We start from the raw sequence: 23,102 nt of genomic DNA on the forward strand, positions 1-23,102 counted from the left end.
GAATCCTAGACACTTACTGGTTTTAAAATGAAGGATTCTGGAGCAGCTGAATAGGTCATGCCGGCCACCTAACTACAGCATACAAAACGAAAAGGAGTACTTGTGGCACCTTAGAGACTAACAAATTTACTTGAGCATAATTTATTTTCAGTGGAAAATGCATCCAATGAAGTGAGCTGTAGCTCACAAAAGCTTATGCTCAAATAAATTTGTTAGTCTCTAAGGTGCAACAAGTCCTCCTTTTCTTTTTGCGAATACAGACTAACACAGCTGCTACTCTGAATACAGCATACAAGTTGAATCTGGCCTACAGGCCATATATTTGACAACTCTGGCCTCAGATACCCAGTTCCAGTGACAATGCTTTCCTACAGAAAGAGGTTTGTGTCCTATGGCTGACACTAGCCTGATTCTAGGGTGGGGAGCCGGTGACTAATAGGTTTTCCACGGGTAATGTTGGCCTGATTCTCCTCTCACACCAGTATCACACCTATGTGATTACAGTGAGGTCAGCAGAGTCACTCCTCATTTACACTGGGTGAGTGAGAAGGGAATCACGCCCCATGGAGTTTGGAATGGGGCACAGATGCCTGCATGCAAGGCAGGAAGGGGATAATGAACTCCTGGCACTCCAATTAGCTCAAACTGAGTCATCTGGAGCAGGCTTCCAGGGAGGGGCTTAATAAAAAGAAGAGAATCATAAAATATCAGGGTTGGAAGGGACCTCAGGAGGTCATCTAGTCCCACCCCCTGCTCAAAGCAGGACCAGTCCCCAACTAAATCATCCCAGCCAGGGCTTTGTCAAGCCTGATCTTCAAAACCTCTAAGATTCCACCACCTCCCTAGGTAACCCATTCCAGTGCTTCACCACCCTCCTAGTGAAAAAGATTTTCCTAATATCCAACCTAAACTTCCCCCACTGCAACTTGAGATCATTACTTCTTGTTCTGTCATCTGCTACCACTGAGAACAGTCTAGATCCATCCTCTTTGGAACCCCCTTTCAGGTAGTTGAAAGCAGCTATCAAATCCCCCCTCATTCTTCTCTTCTGCAGACTAAACAACCCCAGTTTCCTCAGTCTCTCCTCATAAGTCATGTGTTCCAGCCCCCTAATCATTTTTGTTGCCCTCCGCTGGACGCTTTCCAATTTTTGCACATCCTTCTTGTAGTGTGGGGCCCAAAACTGGACACAGAACTCCAGATGAGGCCTCACCAATGTCGAATAGAGTGGAACGATCACGTCCCTTGATCTGCTGGTAATGCTCCTACTTATACGGCCCAAAATGCCGTTAGCCTTCTTGGCAACAAGGGCACACTGTTGACTCGTATCCAGCTTCTCGCCCACTGAAACCCCTAGGTCCTTTTCTGCAGAACTGCTTCCTAGCCATTCAGTCCCCAGCCTGTAGCGGTGCATGGGATTCTTCCATCCTAAGTGCAGGACTCTGCACTTGTCCTTGTTGAACCTCATCAGATTTCTTTTGGCCCAATCCTCTAATTTGTCTAGGTCCCTCTGTATCCTGTCCCTACCCTCCAGCGTATCTTCCACTCCTCCCAGTTTAGTGTCATCTGCAAACTTCCTGAGGGTGCAGTCCACGCCATCCTCCAGATCATTAATGAAGATATTGAACAAAACCGGCCTCAGGACCCACCCTTGGGGCACTCTGCTTGATACCGGCTGCCAACTAGACATGGAGCCACTACCAGTTGAGCCCGAGGATCTAGCCAGCTTTCTATCCACCTTATAGTCCATTCATCCAGCCCATACTTCTTTAACTTGCTGGCAAGAATACTATGGGAGACCGTATCAAAAGCTTTGCAAAAGTCAAGGAATAACACGTCCACTGCTTTACCCTCATCTACAGAGCCAATTATCTTGTCATAGAAGGCAATTAGGTTAGTCAGGCATGACTTGCCCTTGATGAATCCATGCTGACTGTTCCTGATCACTTTCCTCTCCTCTAAGTGCTTCAGAATTGATTCCTTGAGGACCTGCTCCATGATTCCATGAGCCCTGACCAGTTGGAGGGAAGCAGATAGAGAGAGCAGCTGGTGTGGTAAGACTAGCTAAGGGTCAGGACTGGGACAGGCTGGTGCCTTGCAGATCTCCTGGAGGAAAGGGAAGAGTATGTGTTGTTTCATACTTGTTTTGCACTTTGAGAGCCTCGGGAGAAGTAGAACCACATGGGGGGGGGCGCTAGCCCTCTGCAACCCAGAAGGCTTTGGAGGTAGAGCAGCGAAAGATAAGTGGGGAAACTGAGGTGGAGTAGCTGTTGCACTGCGCGGTACTGCTAGGGGGTGCTCTGGAAAGTCTGTGGTACTAAACAGTTACACCAGTGTGTAAATGAGGAGAATGGGGCCCAGTGGTTCTATCGCAGAACTGAATACATGAATAGATTTCTGGGCTCTGCATAGCCATGTTGCATAGACCAAATCTTCCCCCAATAGTGTTTCAGTCAGTCATCATGCGGGTGCCCAGTGATCAGTCCCAGGGATGGTGGAGTGTTTCTGAACATGTCCAGGCTGAGCTCAGGGCTCCCTTCGTTGCACCCCGTCACAGCAAACACACTGGCTTCCTCTTTTCAAAGCGTGTCTGGGCACCTGGATTACAGCTGGGAGATGATGAGCCCAGCAGCTAGCGGGGGGCCCTGCCAAGCCTGCAAGGCAGTTGAAAGGAAGGCAGGTGTCTTTTATCTTGCTCCTGAGAGGTGCTCTCCTAGTGCACAAGGGCAGGCACAGCGAGGAAGGTCCCCTCAACGCCAATGGCTGCAGGGAGACCAGGCCGTCCTGGGAAAGCGCCCTTGAGCTCTACCCAGGGCTTGGGGCATATCCTGTCCTGCAGAACCACCCCTAGCTGGGACAGGGAAGGGGGCTCTCCCCAAAGTTCACCTTGGGTTCCCCTGCCCCACTAAAGACCAGGCTGTGCTGTAAGGATACAACTGCCATCAGGGGGAGCTGAGCTTGTGTCCTGCCTTGTGTCCTGGGTTTGAAACTGTTCCCCTGCCTGACTCCTTAAGACCCCATATCCTGGTACTCCTCTGCCTGACCTAGGGTGGGCTCCTCCAGGGCCTGTTAACACTGAGGTGAGGGGCCCAGACATGCTGCACACAATCCATCCCTAGGGCCGTCCCCACTGCAGGGCTGGGAGAGTGACTGGTGAATGCCCAGTGCTGCAGGGGACATGCAGCGTCTCACACCAGAGCTCAGCATGGCTGGGCAGATCCAGCTTCTGCCGGCCTGGGGGCAGAGACTCGCCTCTGGCTGAGGGCAGCTGGGAGCTTTCAGCACCCGAGGCACAGCGAGTTCTGCCACCTCTCAAGGCCTCTGCACCATCCTTTCAATGGCTGTTTTCTCTCTCCTGTCCGCATCCTCTCCCTATTCTCCTTGTGCCCCTGCTGGTAGTAACCAGGCCGTTGGCTGAGGAGGGTGGCTGCTAGGGAACCCAGAAGGGGTTGTCTGGAAGGGTCTGAGATGGCTCCCTCCACCAAGGGGGCTGCCTCACCCCATTTCTCTGCTTCGTCTCTTTCCTGGGAGCCAGGGCCCAACCTTAGAACCTGGGCATGCACCATGGCAGTGAAATGGCGAGCCGCTAGGCTCCTGGGCCAGCGTTTGTTTGGGTAGTCTGCTCAGGACTGAGCTGGCCTGGCAACTGCAGCCAGGGTGGCTCCTAGAGGCCATGATAACCTCAGCCCAGAAGCTCCACTGATTGGGAAGGGATCATCTAGCGATCAACACAACTCCAGCTTGTCCAGCACCATGGTCCTGGCTCACGGAGCAGCTCCAAACAGCGGACACCTAAACGAAATGCTGGGTCCCAGAGCCGCACTTTCCAACTTCCATAATCCGCCTCCTGCATCTCTCAATTATAGCGTGAGCCAGGGCTACAATTAGCTCATTACAGCTAATCACTGTGTGTGCATCAGCTCCACTTCCCCTGCCACCCGGACTACCATTACCGCACACTAATAACCAGCTTCATCTACATTTCCTCTGGGAGGGCACCACTTCCCAGCCCCCTGCTCAAGCGATGGGAGCTGGGGGGACAGACAAGGCAGGATATACAGGGCCTAATCCTGGTTCCCTTGCTCTGAAATCCCCACGGAAGTCAATGGAAGCACTGCCTGAGTCCAGAGCTGGGGCTCAGGAGAGGATCAGTGGCTTTTGGACAGAGGTGTGGCAGCAAGACCACGTGTGATGTGATAGCTGTTTGCCAATCTCCCACGTGCTGATCCTTCTCTAAAATCCACCAGAGCTAAAGGATATCTCCCTGAGCTACTAGCAGTAGCAGGTCCTTTATCCTCACATCACTCCCTTTATCCTCACATCACTCAAAGCCTTTACCGTGGGAAACATCCAAAGCCGATTTGAAAACCAAGCCCGTGTTTATGGCAAGCAAGACAGGGCAGCGCTCAGAGCTGCTGAGGGCTGGGCGTTCCCTGACTTAGAAAGTCACCTCCAAAAGGAAGAACAACTGTAATATGGGGCTTGCGCATCCCCTCACCCCGGAGCCCAGGGCACTGTATGGACGCAGGGATCTAGCAGGGGAAAGATTAAACAATACAGGGCCTGGCCGTGGGGGCAGAGTAAAAAACCACCAATCCACTCCCCAGCATGAGACAGGTTGAGGCGTGAGTGAAAGCAGGCAGGGTGTGACTGGATGTTAAGGGGGAGTCAAAGGCCCAATCTAGGCCCATCAGCACAAAGGCCCAATCAACTGCTGACACTTAAGATGCAACAAAGTGGGATCTGTCAAAGGCGGGTGTGGCCTGCGTGCAGCTCCTGGACCAGGTCGGGCCCATGGAGTAGGGGGTCTGGGGTCTTTTACTGAGTGCCCAGAGAGGTTGAAGTGTTCTCCTACCGGTTTTTGAATGTTATGATTCCTGATGTCAGATTTGTGTCCATTTATTCTTTTGTGTAGAGACTGTCTGGTTTGGCCAATGTGTACACTTTGACCTCTCTGGCCACTCAGTAAAAGATTTAAGGGTGGCAATTTTGCAACAGAAAAGCTTCAAAAACAGACTCCAATGAGAGACTGCTGAGCTTGAATTAATATGCAAACCAGATACAATTAACTTGGGTTTGAATAGAGACTGGGCGTGGCTGGGTCATTACACATATTGAATCTATTTCCCTAAGGTAAGTATCCTCACACCTTCTTGTCAACTGTCTAAATGGGCCATCTTGATTATCACTACCAAAGTTTTTTCCTCCTGCTGATAATAGCTCATCTTAACTAATTAACCTCTCACAGTTTGTATGGCAACTTCCAACTTATCTGTATGTGTATATATATATATATCTTCTTACTATATGTTCCATTCTATGTATCCAACAAAGTGGGCTGTAGCCCACGAAAGCTTATGCTCTAATAAATTTGTTCGTCTCTAAGGTGCCACAAGTCCTGCTGTTCTTTTTGCGGATACAGACTAACACGGCTGCTACTCTGAAACCTGTCTTGGTATAGTTATGCCCCTACAAGAAAAGAAAGAAGCTACCCAGGTGAAAGGCACCTGTACAGCAGTATAGCTGGGTCTACGCAAGGGCTGCTCCGATTTAACTAGTTCTGGAGGAAAACACCCTCTTCCCCCTGGTGGAAATAGTCAAATCAGTGGGGGAAAAAACTGTAGATGTGGCCTAAGCCAAGAGACAACTGGTGCAGATAGACAGGATCCTGGTGAGACACTAGCTTCACTGACCTGATGAGTAGAAATTATGAGGCTAAGTAGCTCTAATTTACTCAGTTAATGGCCCATCATTGTAATTTTCAGCCCCTCAGTCCTGTCGCTGTCCTGACATAAACTAACAGATCTCTGTGCCGAGGCTTGGCACCATTTAATTTTTATTTTTTTATAATCTTGACAGATAATATCGATGTTGATTCTCAAGCACTTTTTTCAACTGTTAGTTATTTAAATGTTCACAGTTGTGGGAAATCCTGGAGGGGGCAGACAATAAAACAGTAGATGTTGAGATTCAAAAAGTTAAAGCTACCTAACTGGTGCCCCGCTCTAACTCCAGCTTCACAACACATTTTAAGGTAGGACTCTAACGAGCTCTCAAGGAGCATTTTTCTTACTTTGCCTGTCTGTACATTTCAATTACTATTGATGGAAATAGTCTGTCCTTGGTTTGTGTGTGTCTGGCGAAACTGACATTTACTGATATGAAACAACATTTACAGATAAGCAAAGTAAGAAAAATGGTCCTTGAGAACAGATTAAAGTCCCGCCTTCTGAATGTGTATGAAACGTGTTGTAAAGCTGGAAATCAAAAGAGATGCAATGACAAGGAACCGGAAATAATTCAGCAAAACACCTCCCTGTAAATGATTCAGCAAAATGCCCCACATTTTAAAATCTCACCCCATGCCCCCAAGGGCGTGAAATATACACTGCTATATAAACCAGCCTGAATACAAGAGTTCATTAGATAAGGAACAGACTGTTCACTGATGCTCAAGAGCCTTTGTTTAATCCAGGTTGTAGCTTCAAAGTGATCGTGGCCCACTTGCATTGTATGTAAGAGAGCAGTATGACTGCTCAGAGCTCCAGTATGAAACTGCAGAAAAACCTGAGAGTCTCTGGATTAAGTTTAGAAGTGTGAGCAACAAAGATGATGTCCTGGTGGGAGTCTGCTATAGACCACCGGACCAGGGGGATAAGGTGGACGAGGATTTCTTCTGGCAACTAACAGAAGTTACTAGATCACAGGCCCTGGTTCTCATAGGAGACTTCAATTACCCTGATATCTGCTGGGAGAGCAGTACAACGGTGCACAGACAATCCAGGAAGTTTTTGGAAAGTGTAGGGGACAATTTCCTGGTGCAAGTGCTGGAGGAACCAACTAGGGGCAGAGCTCTTCTTGACCTGCTGCTCACAAACAGGGAAGAATTAGTAGGGGAAGCAAAAGTGGATGGAAACCTGGGAGGCAGTGACCATGAGATGGTCGAGTTCAGGATCCTGACACAAGGAAGAAAGGAGAGCAGCAGAATACGGACCCTGGACTTCAGAAAAGCAGACTTTGACTCCCTCAGGGAACTGATGGGCAGGATCCCCTGGGAGAATAACATGAGCGGGAAAGGAGTCCAGGAGAGCTGGCTGTATTTTAAAGAATCCTTATTGAGGAACAAAGCCTCCCGATGTGTAGAAAGAATAATAAATATGGCAGGCGACCAGCTTGGCTTAACAGTGAAATCCTTGCTGATCTTAAACACAAAAAAGAAGCTTACAAGAAGTGGAAGATTGGACAAATGACCAGGGAGGAGTATAAAAATATTGCTCGGGCATGCAGGAGTGAAATCAGGAAGGCCAAATCACACTTGGAGATGCAGCTAGCAAGAGATGTAAAGAGTACCAAGAAGGGTTTCTTCAGGTATGTTAGCAACGAGAAAAAAGTCAAGGAACGTGTGGGCCCCTTACTGAATGAGGGAGGCAACTTAGTGACAGAGGATGTGGAAAAAGCTAATGTTCTCAACGCTTTTTTTGCCTCTGTCTTCATGAACAAGGTCAGCTTCCAGACTACTGCACTGGGCAGCACAGCAAGGGGAGGAGGTGACCAGCCCTCTGTGGAGAAAGAAGTGGTTCAGGACTGTTTAGAAAAGCTGGACAAGCACAAGTCCATGGGGCTGGATGCGCTGCATCCGAGGGTGCTAAAGGAGTTGGCGGATGTGACTGCAGAACCATTGGCCGTTATCTTTGAAAACTCATGGCAATTGGGGAAGGTACCGGATGACTGGAAAAAGACTAATGTAGTGCCCATCTTTAAAAATGGGAAGGAGGAGGATCCGGGGAACTACAGGCCAGTCAGCCTCACCTCAGCCCCTGGAAAAATCATGGAGCAGGTCCTCAAGGAATCAATTCTGAAGCACTTAGAACAGAGGAAAGTGATCAGGAACAGTCAGCATGGATTCACCAAGGGCAAGTCATGCCTGACTAACCTAATTGCCTTCTATGACAAGATAACTGGCTCTGTGGATGAGGGGAAAGCAGTGAACACTTACTTACAAAGGAAAGCCAGGTAATAGTAATGGGGGATTCAATCAATAGACATCTAAACAGCTGAGTTTGTGATGACTGGGAGAACCGCATGGTAAATTGCCTGCCTGGTGCAAAAGTTGCAGCTCTCACGAGACATCCAGACAGACTTATGTGCAGTGCTGTGGTATGTAACTTAGCGTTTAAATCGGCCTCTGTACGAGATAGCTAATGTGACAGTGAATTTTTAAAAAGTCTCCAGATGTGATCCCTGGTAAGCCTGAGTTCAGTACCAGGCAAATTGTTGAAACTATAGGAAAGAACAGAATTATCAGACACCAATCCACTAGAATTCTTTGAGGGGGTCAACAAGAATGTGGAGAAGGGTGATCCAGTGGATATTGTTACCTCAAGGGGAATAATGTAATTCTTCAAAAGGGAAAACTCTAGAAATGGTAGAGGAGGGGGACATAGAAAAGGAAAACCCCTTTTCTCAGAAGGGCAGACTCGACTCTCTTCCGTGTCTGTCACCAGTTAGATTAGCTGACAATAGATGTGTCCCTCCCTCCCTATGTGGTACAGTGAAAATAAAGAGAAGACAAAGTAATATAGTACAAACAAAGGTAAGCGTATTAAGGGCAAAGGTACAGAAACTGGGTAAAATGGGGGGAGAAATAAAAGCATAAACAAACAGTGAATCAGTGACTGGTTTAGGAGCTTGAAGCTCAGACCCACAAAACATCCCTTGGTATTTGAGAAAACAACAAATGATACCCCAATAAAGAAGCCTTTCCCTACTATTTCTAGGCACAGTGGACACAATATACGGATGTGAGGCTCAGGACCTTCTGGTTTTAATGAAATCCAACATCAAGTATAAGAACTGTGACCCTTGGACTCCATCTTTGTAAGCTGACTTGTTTACAGTTAAGACACTGGATTCCCCTGGCTCAAACCGGATAGAACCAGCTTTTCCCGCCAGAGCCAGCCCCAACATTCTATTCCCTCAGAGCTCTCCCTGCCATAGAGACTGTAGGAGATCTTGTTCAGCGTCTGCGCGGGGCTGTCCGTTCCAGTGGCAGCACGTGTACGGTCGGGTCTTCCCACCGCTCCAGAGCCAGTGGGAAGAACACCGTCCATCCCGTAGCGAGACTGTGTCCTCCATCATGCACCACAGGGGCAGCAGGAGCTATGTTTTTAGCTGCCTCAATTCTGCTTTAATTGGGTACTGCCTATGAGCCTTGTGAGTTGTGAGTTGGTCCTCCTACAACTATAGGCTCCATGTTTACTATCCTACAATCTTGTTTATCTGTTGCCCAAACTTCAGGGTGAAGGGAACACAGTGTCTCCACTGGACTTCCCCCCCACTCTGGTATTATTGCCTTACTACTGGCAATCATGGCTATATTTTGAGATGGTCTTTCCTGCTTGGACCCTCCAGCCCATTCAATGCTGCTGGCTCTGGGGTTGATTACCACTCCTCCCCCCCCCCCCACCCCCAGTTCCTTAAGGAGATCTATGCCGCAATTTGTGTCTCCCTGCTTGGGGCAAACCCAGATTTGACTTACATATGATTTGACGGGTAAGGGGGAGGTCTTGGCTGGTTATCGATATTGAGGCTTCCATGTCTATTAACATACTGCACGGTCGGCCCCCCACTCGTGCGTTAAGAAACATCCTGGGGTCCCAGCCACGGATGCTGCTGTTACCTATTTGCTAGCCAGTAGTTTGAGCAAAAAGAGGAGGGACCTGAGGGTGACTATGAGGGGATTCCTGCTGTGGCTCCTGCTGCCCTTGTGGTGCATGATGGAGGATGCAAGTAGCGTGCTGTGTGAAAGGGAGGACTGGGAATGGGTCACTAACCCCCCCTCCTCCGGTTTTGCTTTGCTTTAATTGCCGTACTAAAGAAATGCTTAGCTTTTGCAGGACACATGCAGTACCAGTAAACCAGTCTGGCCAGAGGTAAAGGTAGAGCTATGGTTAGGACATGAGCAGTCAGAACATAAGACGATTCAAATAAAATCATACACTGATGATTATGTCAATAGGGAGACTAGTATCATCACAATTCTAATAACAGCTGACTGCCCAGTTGTTCGTTGGTGTCAAGTGTCAGAAATTATGGAATTTTATGGAAGCATTTGGCGGGAAACATGGAATTGCATGGAATCCCCACTTATAATGAAAGACACTATCAAACCACGTTGTGGCCCTCTCAGACGGACAGTGTCTAAATTAATGCAACCAGCATCCAGATTACCTTTAAAGGCGGAGAGCTGCATACTAATAGTGAAGGGGAAAACAAGGCTTTCCCTCATTTAAACATAATTACCTTGCATACTGCAACAATACAGGCATTGAACAAAACACACAGGCCTCTGTGCTGGAATTTGTGTGGGACTATGTAGCGAAGAAACCAAGTACTCATAAAAGGTCATGTGCCAATTATACCAGCACAGTGCCTGTGGAGGTTGGGCCTGTTGACTCTGTGTGGGGCCTACCACTTAAGGCACGGACGAGGTAACCCTGGGAGCATGGTGGACATTTGTTGAACAATGGCCCAAACTAGAATGTCCACAGCTGGGAACAATTAACTGAGTTATCAAAGACAGGGTGGAACCACCAGACTGTGTGTTATGCCCTGAACAAATTCCTCTTCCAGAGCCAGGATTGGTAATGATAGGACCAACGTTACCAGTCCTCACCTCGGTCCTGTTACGAATTACACCTGGTAGGACACGCATATAACTGCTGCGAATTATACCTCGTAGGACACGCACACAAATGCTGCGAATTACACCTGATAGGACACGCACACCAATGCTACGAATTACACCTGATAGGACACGCACACCAATGCTACAAATTACACCTGATAGGACACGCACACCAATGCTGCGAATTATACCTGATAGGTCACGCACAGTTCAAATCTAGGCTGAGGCACAGAAACAAAGTCCACAACTGCAGAGTTCCCAAAAGACACTAAGTTTATTATTTAATAATAATTATTAATAATAAATAAGTTTATTTATTATTAGCGTGGTGCCCCCCTGCTAGCCAGGAGGGGACCCTGAATACAGATTGTACAAAGGTTATATACTTTTTAGCAAAGCATGTTGCCCTCGTGCATCGGAAACCTTAGCCAATAAACAAACCCTTTTCTTATCTACCACCTATCCCTGCTTGGTGCATTCCTCGGGCTATACCAATATGTTGATTACACAGCATGGTCCTAAAGCCATGCATCAGTAACCTTTATTATCAGGATGGGAGGCCTCACATCAAGGCCAAGAGAGAGGGAGTTAGAGACTGACAAAAACCAGATACTGAGAGTCAAGGCAGGCTGGAGACAAGGAGGAGGATTTTCACAGGGATTCAGTATCTAAGGATTACTCCTCCTGGTGTATGATGTGCTGGCATTTAGACAATGGTGGGCCCCAAACCAAAATGGAGTCACATGTGCTAACTTTTCCTTAACAGTCCTCACCACACCTACAGGGTCGAGCTGCACATCCCCTCAGAGAAAGTAAATAGACAATGTGCAAGGGTCAGGCCTCGAATGGGTAGGAACATTACTAGCCTGACAAATCAAATTGGTGAGCGCCTAACTAGACAGAGAAGGGGGTTAGTAGATACTATTGCAGGGTGGTTTGGTGCACGTAACTCTGTTGGCAACATCTATGCCATAGCACACCAAGCTGAGAGGAGGAACTGACTTGAGTCAAGGCTGGCAGATGTCATAATATCTAATGCCCAGGGAGGATTGGATACTAATAGGGGCAGTCAACTGATCCTAGACAGCTTAAAGGATCTGTCAAACTCTGTATCCACCTCATTGGATATAACAAATTACCTGGGTCAAGAATTCACCAGCCTGTTAATAAATGGTACCAAAATAAAGGAATTGGAGGAAAGTTGTTGGAGAGCAGGGCAAGCATATGCATCACCACACAAGGAATTGTAACCGATCTCCTGGACAGCCGGGTCCACCCAGCCCTTATGGAAGTGGTGGGACCCCATCTCCCCAGTACCTCTCGATGGGAATGGGGAAACAGAGAATCAATGAGAGTCCAAAGACTGGTTTGGAAAGGTCACAGCATAATCTTCAGTCTCCTAGTGCTTCTGGGAATCCCTCACTCACAATGAGCTAGAATGGTGACCTCTCTGCCAATATGGAGGAGCGGTCATGTTACTAAAATAGAAGAGATTGCATATTCTGAGGTCGCGGGGAAAGCATTGTACCCTAGTGAATGTTGCCCCCACTCTGATAAGGAAATTCTATGTATATGCCCTTATAATGTTCTAACAAATCTGTCTAGGTTCGAGGTGCCTGTCACTGAGAAACAGGTGCACACGGAGCTGGTCCAGATGAATGGTACCTACTGGTGTGTGACTGCCCAGAACCACTCCATCGAGTTAAATGGAAAGCCCTGCCCCTTGACACATCCATCTGTGTGCATGACAATCCCCTGAAGGGCAACCCTGACTGTTGACGGGACAGGGCTCCACCGTACTCCGCCAATGACGGGTAACCTAACATGGGATCCGGAATGGCACTATGGCAGCAAATATCTAGAGGAGGGTCTACAGGCCCTGCAGGCGAAGATCGAGGAGTTGGTGGCCGAGGCCCAGAGACACACTGGGGAAGGCCGTCTGAGGTACACTCAGATAGGGGAGACCATAGATATGGCCGGTGTTAAGTACTCTGAGGCACAGAATCTGGCAGTGGAGGTTAAATCAATGGGCAATGCTATCTCAGGTGATGAGATCCCCTGGGGATGGATCTGGGTGCTATTCTTCCAAATTATGTGGGTAGTGTCCATCCTGACATTCCTGATGGTGCTGATACTTTACCGGCGACTCTGAAGTAAGCTGAAAACGTTAAAATTGTTATATTTGATCTGGGGGGTTAGGGAACCCTTTGGTCAAGAGGAGGGACTGAAGGGCCATAATCCATTTAATGTGGATGTAAAATCTTAACTACAGTTTCTGTTAAGAACTTTTCATATAGGCCTGTATGAGGGCTAGCTAACAGAGAACAATACATGGCTAAGAGAAAGCTGGGGTAAACAGACAACCTTGTGTGTTTCAAGTCAGTGAGCGGAGTCAGCATAACTCCGAATGTAATTGAGTGTCCTGATCGTGAGTTATAGACACATGAAGTGCTGAGAAAGGCCTCAAAGTTAACTCCCTAATGCAGGGAGAAGATAGTGGTACAATACCCCTCAGATTCCAGACAGAGTTAGGGGAGAGGCCTAATATGATTGACATGAGTTATGACATCCTCCCCTCACAGATGTATGCCAATCCTACCCCACAGAAATGCAAGGGTAAAACTATAAACCATTGTTATGGTTAAGTACTAATTACTGCTTTTTTGTTTTAAATCTCCAGGAATGTATCTGTTGGCCAACAGAGGGCTGCTACCTCATTCCCCTGGACCCCAAAATTAGGATTTAACCTATACATTTTCATAGAAATAGTTTAAGAGTAATTACCTGTGTTTTAGCAATATGTTAATTTGAACCATGGGCGGAGCCATTATGTAATCTTTTAGACCATTGGCTTATTGTGCTTATCTTGTCTTGCTGCTAGAACCTATCCAGGGGCTTGGAAGATCCCATTCCCGTTGCTTCTCTCCGCCCAATGAACACCCTATATAATCTATTGTAATCAATTGTTCTGCAGTGTCTCTGAGCCTGATAAGCAAAGTGACACTCCGCCAGCGCTGTGCGTAATAAACTCCTGTGCTTGACTCTACACAGTGTCCATTTCTGTTCATTCAAACACCCTAATGAGTATTTTATTTAAAAAGTCATAGTTTTAAAACAAAATAATCCATTTCAGGCTGTACAACAAACACAGGTTTTGTATTTTTTTCTACCACTTTAAAAAACAACAACAACAACCCCACAAACATTTTTAAAAACACAACTCATTTTGCAAAATAAAAACCAAACTGCTTTAAAACCAACTTTTAAAATCCATTTTAAAACACATTTTGCACAGAAACCCATGTTAGTTTGAAACACACCAAACCAATAGTTTGCAGCCATATTCTTTTTTTAAAAAACCCAGCAATATACTTTTTAAAAAAATAAAACACACCTATGTTTTGCACAAACTCACTCCCCCCCAGCAGTTTAAAACACCAAACCAACAGTTGTCAACAAAATACATTTTTAAACACCCACACTTATCTCTAGCTTAGGCCCCTGAATCACTAACAATTTAAACATTAAAGTCAACTCTTTTAAGAAGACAAACAACCCCATTTAAAAAACAAAACAAAACTCTTTTTTTTTTTTTGAGAATAAAAACCAAACTGATTTTTAAAACCAACTTTTAAAAACCATTTTAGGGCCCCCTCCTCTAACATTCCCTTTTGTGATCTGGGGTGGGGGAACTGAGTTGTCCACACAAGTGGGCTGCTTTTGGCTATTTTTTTCCCCCTTTTGTTTAAATACATTTTTCTTTGGGGCCTTCTTAAAGTATTAAACAGTAAATCACCATACATAACAATCCTTAATGTTACTGTACCCATTCCCAAGCGTGGGGCCCCTTGCAGATATCAATGAACGTCTTGGGGCTTGTTTGTTTGTTTTTTAAACATGTTTCTTTCATGCTTAAAGTTTGAGGGTTGTTTTTGAAATAAAATGGGTGTATTACAACCATAGTAAGCACCCGACAAATACCCTCAGCTTTTAAATGTTTGATTGTCTTCAGAGTAAATGCTTGTTCTAAAGTATGGTGGAGGTTAGTGAACCCGTGGAGCATTTCAGTTTTGGGTTAGACTCTTCTTTATTTTTGTAAATATATTATTTTAATAACTTTGAGTTCCTAGAAAGAGTGACCCATAGAGTTCTACCAACACCTGGGGTCATATTTAAACTGTCCAAGAGCATCTGCGAACTCCTGAGGCTTTATTTCATTTCATATTAATCAGAGCTCACCATCCTCACCCACCCACCTCCCTTACAGTGGGTGTACACCCATCAAATGTAATTACTCATCACTGATACGATTAACCCTGATGGCAACAAGGATGGGTAATCTCAGTCACCCTGGCAATTTAGTGGGGGTGTGGTTAAAACCATTCAGTTTAACAGGGTGGGTCAACTCTATTGTACTCAAACACATATCTGAACAATCCCTGTTTTTTTTTAATTGTAAACAGATTTTTGGGGGTGCCCCCCCACATGATTCTACAACATACATTTCAGCTTTTTGCTGTAAATGGGTCTCTTTTACACAAAGACAACAGATCACACTGCAATAAAGACAGGTACCATTATTTAGTAAGGACAGCATGGCCAAATAGTGATATTATATAATATATATTTTCGGAGTTAAAAACAGGGAGCATACCTCCTCTTGCCGTCCAGCAGAAATTCAATTCAAGATAGTTTCCACTGAAAGAGGACTGAAGTTTTTATACCATCCTAACTCTTTGTTTCAAACAGACTTCAAAAGTCTGTAGTTAGCAGGTTGATTCGATCACCACAACTCTGAATTAATACATACTTAAGGACTTTAGGACCCTGTAGAGAGGTTAGCCAGGCTCGTCTCCCACTGCCTCACTAAATTGGGGAATAGGTCTTGCGGGGAATTAGTCCGGCCGCAGGAGTCTTCCTCTGTGGCCTTTGTGAAGGTAGAAATAAACACAGTAAGCCCAGGTCCTACGTCAGGGTGGGGCACTGGTGAGTCAGGCACTCAGGCAGGAGCTGAGCAACAACAGTATATAATAGCAAGCCCAGGCCCGAGGTGTCAAAGGGCCTGGGAGAGTGGGAGACCGCTACCCGCGAGTTGGGTGGCAGGGGGGACGCAGGCCCTCCCACTCCACTGCATCCCAGCCCGGGGCCCTAGCAGCGGCAGAAGACCGGCTGCTGCGTCAGTGGGGATCCTGGCCACAACACACTGACATGGGTTCTGGTAGTGCTGCAGCCAGACTAGTGTAGGCTGCCCCCGGGCTACTTCCAGACTCCCCCTCTTAAGGTACCTGGGTCTGGGTGGTGTCCTCAGGGAAGTCCAGCACCATGGGTTCCTCGGGATAGCTGGCGAGGGGTAGACTCAGCAACTCCTCCAGGTAGCTGGCACGGGGGCAGGCTCAACAACTCCTCCACGTAGCTGGCGCAGGGCAGGTCGGGCCAGTCCTTGGGTTTACCGCAGGCTGCTGTGGTTTCCCAATTGTGAGCTAGGTCGGAGGCGTTTGGCCTCTCCAGCGGCTGCTCTCTCAATGAGCTCTGGGGTGCCACACCTGACCCTCTGGAGGGCTCAGAGCTCCCTGGCTCCGCCCACTCTGGTGCCCGGAGGGACTCGTCTCTCTCCGGGGTGGCAGGGAACCACACCGCCTCAACCCCCCTCAAGTCTGGCTCCCGCTCGTCGGGGCCAGACTCTTCTATACCTCCTAGGTGGGACAGAAAGTCTGCATTTGCGTGCTCTTTACCAGCCCTATGCCGGATGGTGAAAGCATAGGGCTGTAACGCCAGGTACCAGCACAGTAATCTAGCGTTGTTGTTTTTCATTTTGGTTAACCACTGGAGTGGGGCATGGTCTGTGCCTAGTGGAAATGAGGCCCCAAGAAGGTAGTACCCCAGGGCATCACAGGCCCATTTCACCGCAAGTGCTTCTTTCTCTATAACCTCGTAGTTCTTCTCGCGTTTGTAACGATACTGGTTCTGGTGGGACCCAACTGAGAGTGCCAAGTCAGGACAAATTGCTTAAAGCAGGGCAGATACAGCCCAAGGCTGAAGTTCCTTTACTAGCAAGGCAAACTAAACCAGCCCAACAGAGAAGACTTCACCCCACTGGCTAACCACAAGTCACACAAGCAATTCCGTTAGACATCCGATGAAGTGAGCTGTAGCTCACGAAAGCTTATGCTCAAATAAATTGGTTAGTCTCTAAGGTGCCACAAGTACTCCTTTCCTTAGACACTCCAGTTTCCCAGTATCACCACCAGTGCCACTCGTTATGGGGACAAATGGTTATGAAAACCAATACCCCAGTAAAAGAAAAAAGGTTCTCTCGGTCCCAAAGGACCAAGCCCCAGACCCAAGTCAATATACAAATCAGATCTTACCCACAAATCATGCTGTTGCCAATCCTTTAGAATCTAAAATCTAAAGGTTTATTCATAAAAGGAAAAAGATACAGATGAGAGCTAGAATTGGTTAAATGGAATAAATTACATACAGTAATGGCAAAGTTCTTGGTTCAGGCTTGTAGCAGTGATGGAATAAACTGCAGATTTAAATCAAGTCTCTGGAGTACATCCACAGCTGGGAGGGGTCATTCAGAGCTTCAGTTTGTAGCAAAGTCCTTCCAGAGGTCAGAAGCAGGATTGAAGACAAGATGGGGGAGCTGCAGCAGCTTTTTATAGTCTCTTGCCATGCAGTCTCTGCTTTCTTTGTCCAAAGACAAGCTGCCCATCACATGGCCTGGAAAAACCTCAGAGTTCTGTCCATAGGCATGTCCCTGCATGCCTTGCTGAGTCACAAGGTGCCTTCTCTCAATGGGTCAGTTCAATAGCTGATGGTCCTTAATAGGCCATCAAGCAGGCTAGGCAGAGCTGACACCAACGTGCCTGGGGTGTCACCCAGAAGCATAGCACAAGTTTGAAAGACAGACAGTATAGAGCCAATACTTATGACTTTAAGCACAAAAATGATGCATGCATACAGATAGAAAATCATAACCAGCAAACCATAACCTTGTCCATAGACACCTAACACAACCACCTGTGTACAATATTTACTGCAAATATATAACAGTGGGAGCAACAGTGATCTATATGGTTACACATTATGTCAATAACGTCACACCCCCAATGCAAAATTGATGCAGGAAGGGATGACACAAACATCACTGACTGCATCCCAAGAGCTTTCCATCCTCGGTTGTCTTACCTCAGCTAGTATTGGGTTAGAAGCTGTACCAGTGTATAACAGAAATGGTTCATTAAAGTCATGTTCAATAACATGATTGAATCTCTTTACAAACTCAAGGTAAAACTTGAATGGAACAATAGTGGATTGGATCTGCTCTTGCAGCATGGTTCCTGTATGTCTCATGTGATCTTGCCAAGAGCTAAAGAACATAGCTACTTTATCCATACAAGCTTTGGCAAATGTTTGGAACCCAATAAACATCAAGTTAATGTAGATATTACTGTTGTTTATAGTACAGGAATCTTGGCATTTAGCCGTGAAAGCAATATGGTAGTGTGCCTCAGTTTCCCGTTTCTTACAGCACATTAGGCTTGGAATGTCTTTTCCCCTGTGTCAGAGGAACAGCCGTGTTAGTCTGTATTCGCAAAAAGAAAAGGAGTACTTGTGGCACCTTAGAGACTAACCAATTTATTTGAGCATGAGCTTTCGTGAGCTGAGCTGTAGCTCACGAAAGCTCATGCTCAAATAAATTGGTTAGTCTCTAAGGTGCCACAAGTACTCCTTTTCTTTTTCCCCTGTGAAAAGTTCCAATACTGTTTACAGGTGTGAAACATTAGTATAACAAGGCCCTTTAACATAAAGTGTGTTCTGATGTATCGCTTTTAACACATTCAAGGGATTTTCCAAAAGATTATGCACATTGTACATTTTTTTCAGTTTTTGGTAATAGCAACACAATAGTTACACAAATTACCATTAGCAATAACAATAAATTCATTGCAAGTATCCATTTACAATCATTTTTGTCATGCCACACCTTCGGCTCAATGCCATTGGGGTTTTGGCATTTTAGGGATAACCTGTGGTTTCCCTTTGCAAAATCAAGTTCTCTTTTTCCTCCTTGTCCTGAAGGATCAAACCCTGATTTGTCTTGCTTAACAGAATTCATTGGCTGATTGGGTGTGCTCTCTTTGCTAACAGCTATTAGCAAGTCTTTTTTCTCCCTGCCAGCCAGGTAATTTGCATTAACACAGACACTAGCTTTTAGATTCTTAGCTGCTACCAATTTCAAGACTGGACACTCATTCTTCCCTTTAGCCCAGGGGTTCTCAAACTGGGGATCAGGACCCCTCAGGGGGTCGCGAGGTTATTACGTGGGGGGTTGTGAGCTGTCAGCCTCCACTCCAAACCCTGCTTTGCCTCCTGCATTTATAATGGTGTTAAATTTATTTAAAAGTATTTTTCATTTATAAGGAGGGTGGGGTCACACTCAGAGGCTTGCTATGTGAAAAGGGTCACCAGTACAAAAGTCTGAGAACTTGTGCTTTAGCAGGATTGGGTTCTTTTCCCCCACACCTTTTTCCTAGAAGGTTGAAAACTGAAACTTCCTGCTTACAGGAATTTGTGTTTACCAACTGCAGACCCTGAAGCAGATTTCTCACTTAGAGAATCAGCATGGAGACATTCCTGTTCCAACACCATTGTCTTCCCAATAAGTTGGCCAAACACAGCCACTTGGTCATAAGGAATTTAAACTGCCCTAACAGCTTTTACTCCACCTGAGACCTTCTCAAAGCTATCCACACTGGATCTTTCAAAAGGAAAGTCAGTGGATCCATTCACAACAGAAAATGTTTGGCTGTTAGGAATTGAAACTTCCTTGATTAAAGCACTTTCACACCCTTCAACCACAGCAAACTGCTTGCACAGGTTACTATGAGGATTTCTTTCTTTAGGAGCTTCTCTAAGCAACATTTCACCCTTCACTGAAATTCTGCCCTTACCCTCTTCACCTAGGACTTTTTCTAGAATCTAAAATCAAAAGGTTTATTCATAAAAGGAAAAATATATAGATGAGAGCTAGAATTGGTTAAATGGAATCAATTACATACAGTAACGGCACAGGTCTTGGTTCAGGCTTGTAGCAGTGATGGAATAAACTGCAGGTTTAAATCAAGTCTCTGGAGTACGTCCACAGCTGGGATGGGTCATTCAGTCCTTTGTTTCAGAGCTTCAGTTTGTAGCGAAGTCCCTCCAGAGGCAGGGCCGGCTCCAGGCACCAGCTTTCCAAGCAGGTGCTTGGGGCGGCATTTAGAATGGGGCGGCAGTCCGTGTCCTGCTGAGGCAATTCGGCGGCGGCTCCGCCACTCTTCCCGCTGCAGTGGCTTTCGGCGGCAGCTCTGCCGCTGTTGTGGTGGTGGCAATTCGGCGGCAACTGCTTAGGGCGGCAAAATTGGCAGAGCCGCCCCTGTCCAGAGGTCAGAAGCAGGATTGAAGACAAGATGGAGGAGCTGCAGCAGCAGATTTTTATAGTGTATCTGCCTTCCCTCAATGGGTCAATTCAATAGCTGATGGTCCTTAATGGGCCATCGAGCAAGCTAGGCAGAGCTGACACCAACGTGCCTGGGGTGTCATCCAGAAGCATAGCACACGTTTGAAAGACAGACAGTATAGAGCCAATACTTATGACTTTAAACACAAAAATGATGCATGCATACAGATAGCATAATCATAACCAGCAAACCATAACCTTGTCCTTAGCACCTTACATGACAACCTTTGTACAATATTTGCTGAAAATATATAACAGTGGTTGCAACAGTGATCTATACGGTTACAAATTATGTCAATAACATCACATGGGGGAATAATTTCTGGCTAAGATATAAGACCGGGTGGTCTTCTCCATCGATTTCTTGGGACAGGATGGCCCCGATCCCCACCTCCGAGGCATCCTTGTGGAGGATGAAGTCACTGTCAAAGTCCGGGCTATATGGGACCGGCTCCCAGCAGAGGCACTCCTTGAGTGTCTGGAAGGCATCTCCACATTCTTGGATTCACAGCACGCGCCGGGGGCTGTCCTTAGTCAAAAGCCCTGTCAAGGGGGCTACGATGGAAGCGAACTGGGGGATGAATCGCTGCAAGTAGCCGGTGAGCCCCAGGAATTGTCACACTTGGTGTTTCATGGTGGGTGGCAGGCAGGTTGCCAGTACTTGAACTTTCCCCACAAGGGGTTTCATCCGTCCTTCCTCTATGGTGTATCTGTATCTTTGGTTGCCTCTTTCCATCCAATGTGGCCCTTTTTTGGACTGGCCGTTAGTCCTGCCTTTCGCAGGGATCTCAGGACCGTGGCTACGTGTTCCAGGTGGTCCTCCCACCGGTGGCTGTAGACTACCACATCATCCAAATACGCCGCTTCATAGTCTTGATGGGGCCATAGAAGGCAATCTATTAGTCGTTGGAACATCTCCAGGGCCCCATGGAGGCCAAAGGACAGCCAGGTAAATTGGTAAAGTCCCGTTGGGGTGGCGAATGCCGTCTTCTCCTTAGAGATGGGGTCGAGCAGGATCTGCTAGTACCCCTTACTGAGGTCAAGGGTGGTGATGAAACGGGCCTTCCCTAAGCGACCAAGCAGTTCATCCACACGGGCCATAGGATATGCATCGAACCTTGAGATCACGTTGACCCACCGGAAGTCTATACAGAAGTGCCTTGTTCCATCGGGCTTGGGTACCAAGACCACCCGACTGCGCCACTCACTCTGCGATGGCTCAATGACTCCTAGAGTTGGCATGGCCTGTACTTCCTCCTCGACCTCCTGCCACATTCGGTGTGGCAGGGGCCTGGTTGTCTCCCAGATTACCTTCCCCGGTTCAGTATGAATGGCATGATGGACCAGGGTCATGTAACCGGATAGGACCATAAAGGTTCTCCTGAAAGCCTGCAGGAGACATTAGGCTTGTGCTTGTGCTGCTCCTCCGCGAGCTGGGGGCCTGTGGGGTCCTCTGTCAGGGGTGTGCCGGGACTCAATTCTGGTTCTGGCAGGTAAAGGTTAATTAATAGGCCCTCTCACTCCCACCGTGGTTTCAATAGATTCACATGATATTGCTGGGTCTTCTTGCACCGGTTGGGCTGGTGGACCTCATAGGTGACAGGCCCGAACTTCGGGCCACCTCATAGGGTCCCTGCCAACGGGCCAGCAGCTTTGATTCGACCAATGGTAGGAGGAGCAGGACCTGACCACCTCGCTCAAAGGCACCAACCTGAGCTTCCTGGTCATAGGTTCATGCCTGGGCTTCCTACATGGCTTTTAAGTTCTCGCGTGCTAGGGCTCCAACCTGAGCGAGGTGCTCCTGGAGCTGGAGGACACACTTCAGGAGGCCCTGGGTTGAAGACGGAGACTGCTCTCATGTCTCCTGCTTTAAGTCTAATAGGCCCCACGGGCGGCGGCCATATAGTTACTCGAACGGGGAAAATTTGTTGATGACTGGGGTACCTCGTGGATTGCCAGCAGTAAGGGCGGGAGTAGCTGGTCCCACCAGCCTAGCTTCTCTGGGGGAATTTGCACAGCATCTCCTTTAGGGTCCAACTGAATCGTTCCACCAGCCCATTAGTCTGTGGGTGGTAGACGGAGGTGCGTAACTGTTTAACTCCCAGTAGCTCGCATACCTGATGCAACAGCTGGGAGGTGAAGTTGGTACCCTGATCCATTAGGATTTCCCGGGGCAGGCCCACTCGAGCGAAGACCTTCACTAGTTTGCTGGCGACAGTTCGGGGGGCAGTGCTCCACAATGGCATGGCCTCGGGAAAATGGGTGGCATAATCAGCAATGACCAGCACATACTGGAATCCCGTGGCACTTCTCAGGAGCAGGCCCACCAGGTCCCTGGCCATCCGCTCAAAGGGCATCTCCACTATGGGCATGGGAACCAAAAGGGCCTTGGGTACCTGTGGGGGAGCCACTAATTGGCACTCCGGGCAGGAGCTACAATAGTTCCTCACCTCCTGGTGAACGCCGGGCCAAAAGAACCGTGTCAAAATCTGGGCGTGGGTCTTTTCATGGCCCAAGTGCCCTGCGGCAGGGATGTTGTGTGCAAGCTTCATTACTGCTCGTCAGTGGCATCGAGGCACCAGCAGCAGGGTCTGTGGTTCTTCTGTGCGGGGATCCCGTTCCACCCGGTAAAGACGGTCATGGCGTAGCTCAAAACAGGACCACTGATTTGCACGATGCGGGTCGATCTCGGCCCCACTGACAGCAGCTAGTTGTTCATAGGCCCGACTAAGGGTGGGGTCTGCTCTTTGGTCACGGCAAAAGTCGGTGTTAAGTCAGAGTTTGACAGCCAGCCCAGGTGGGAGGTCCTCAGATTCCTCAGTCCCTTTCTCGGGGTCCGGGGCCTCCTCCTCCTCTGGTTGGGCCTTGGGGCAATCTCCTTCCAACGGAGAGGTCGAGCGGAGGATC

The 23,102-nt window shown here is 47.5% G+C and overlaps 1 protein-coding gene across 2 annotated transcripts in view; it reads right to left on the bottom strand.

Annotated features, from left to right (window-relative positions):
* Nucleotides 1-16,349, bottom strand: part of LOC125627831 (cAMP-dependent protein kinase catalytic subunit alpha-like) — a 132,150-nt gene extending 115,801 nt beyond the window's left edge. For both annotated transcript variants that reach the window (XM_075121702.1, XM_075121701.1), the window contains exon 1: nucleotides 15,973-16,349. The gene's annotated coding sequence lies outside the window, so the exon portion shown is untranslated. The remainder of the gene's footprint in view (nucleotides 1-15,972) is intronic.
* Between the last annotated feature and the right edge of the window lie 6,753 nt (nucleotides 16,350-23,102).

Source organism: Caretta caretta, chromosome 20, assembly GCF_965140235.1.
Source record: "Caretta caretta isolate rCarCar2 chromosome 20, rCarCar1.hap1, whole genome shotgun sequence".
NCBI classification, from domain to species: domain Eukaryota; kingdom Metazoa; phylum Chordata; order Testudines; family Cheloniidae; genus Caretta; species Caretta caretta.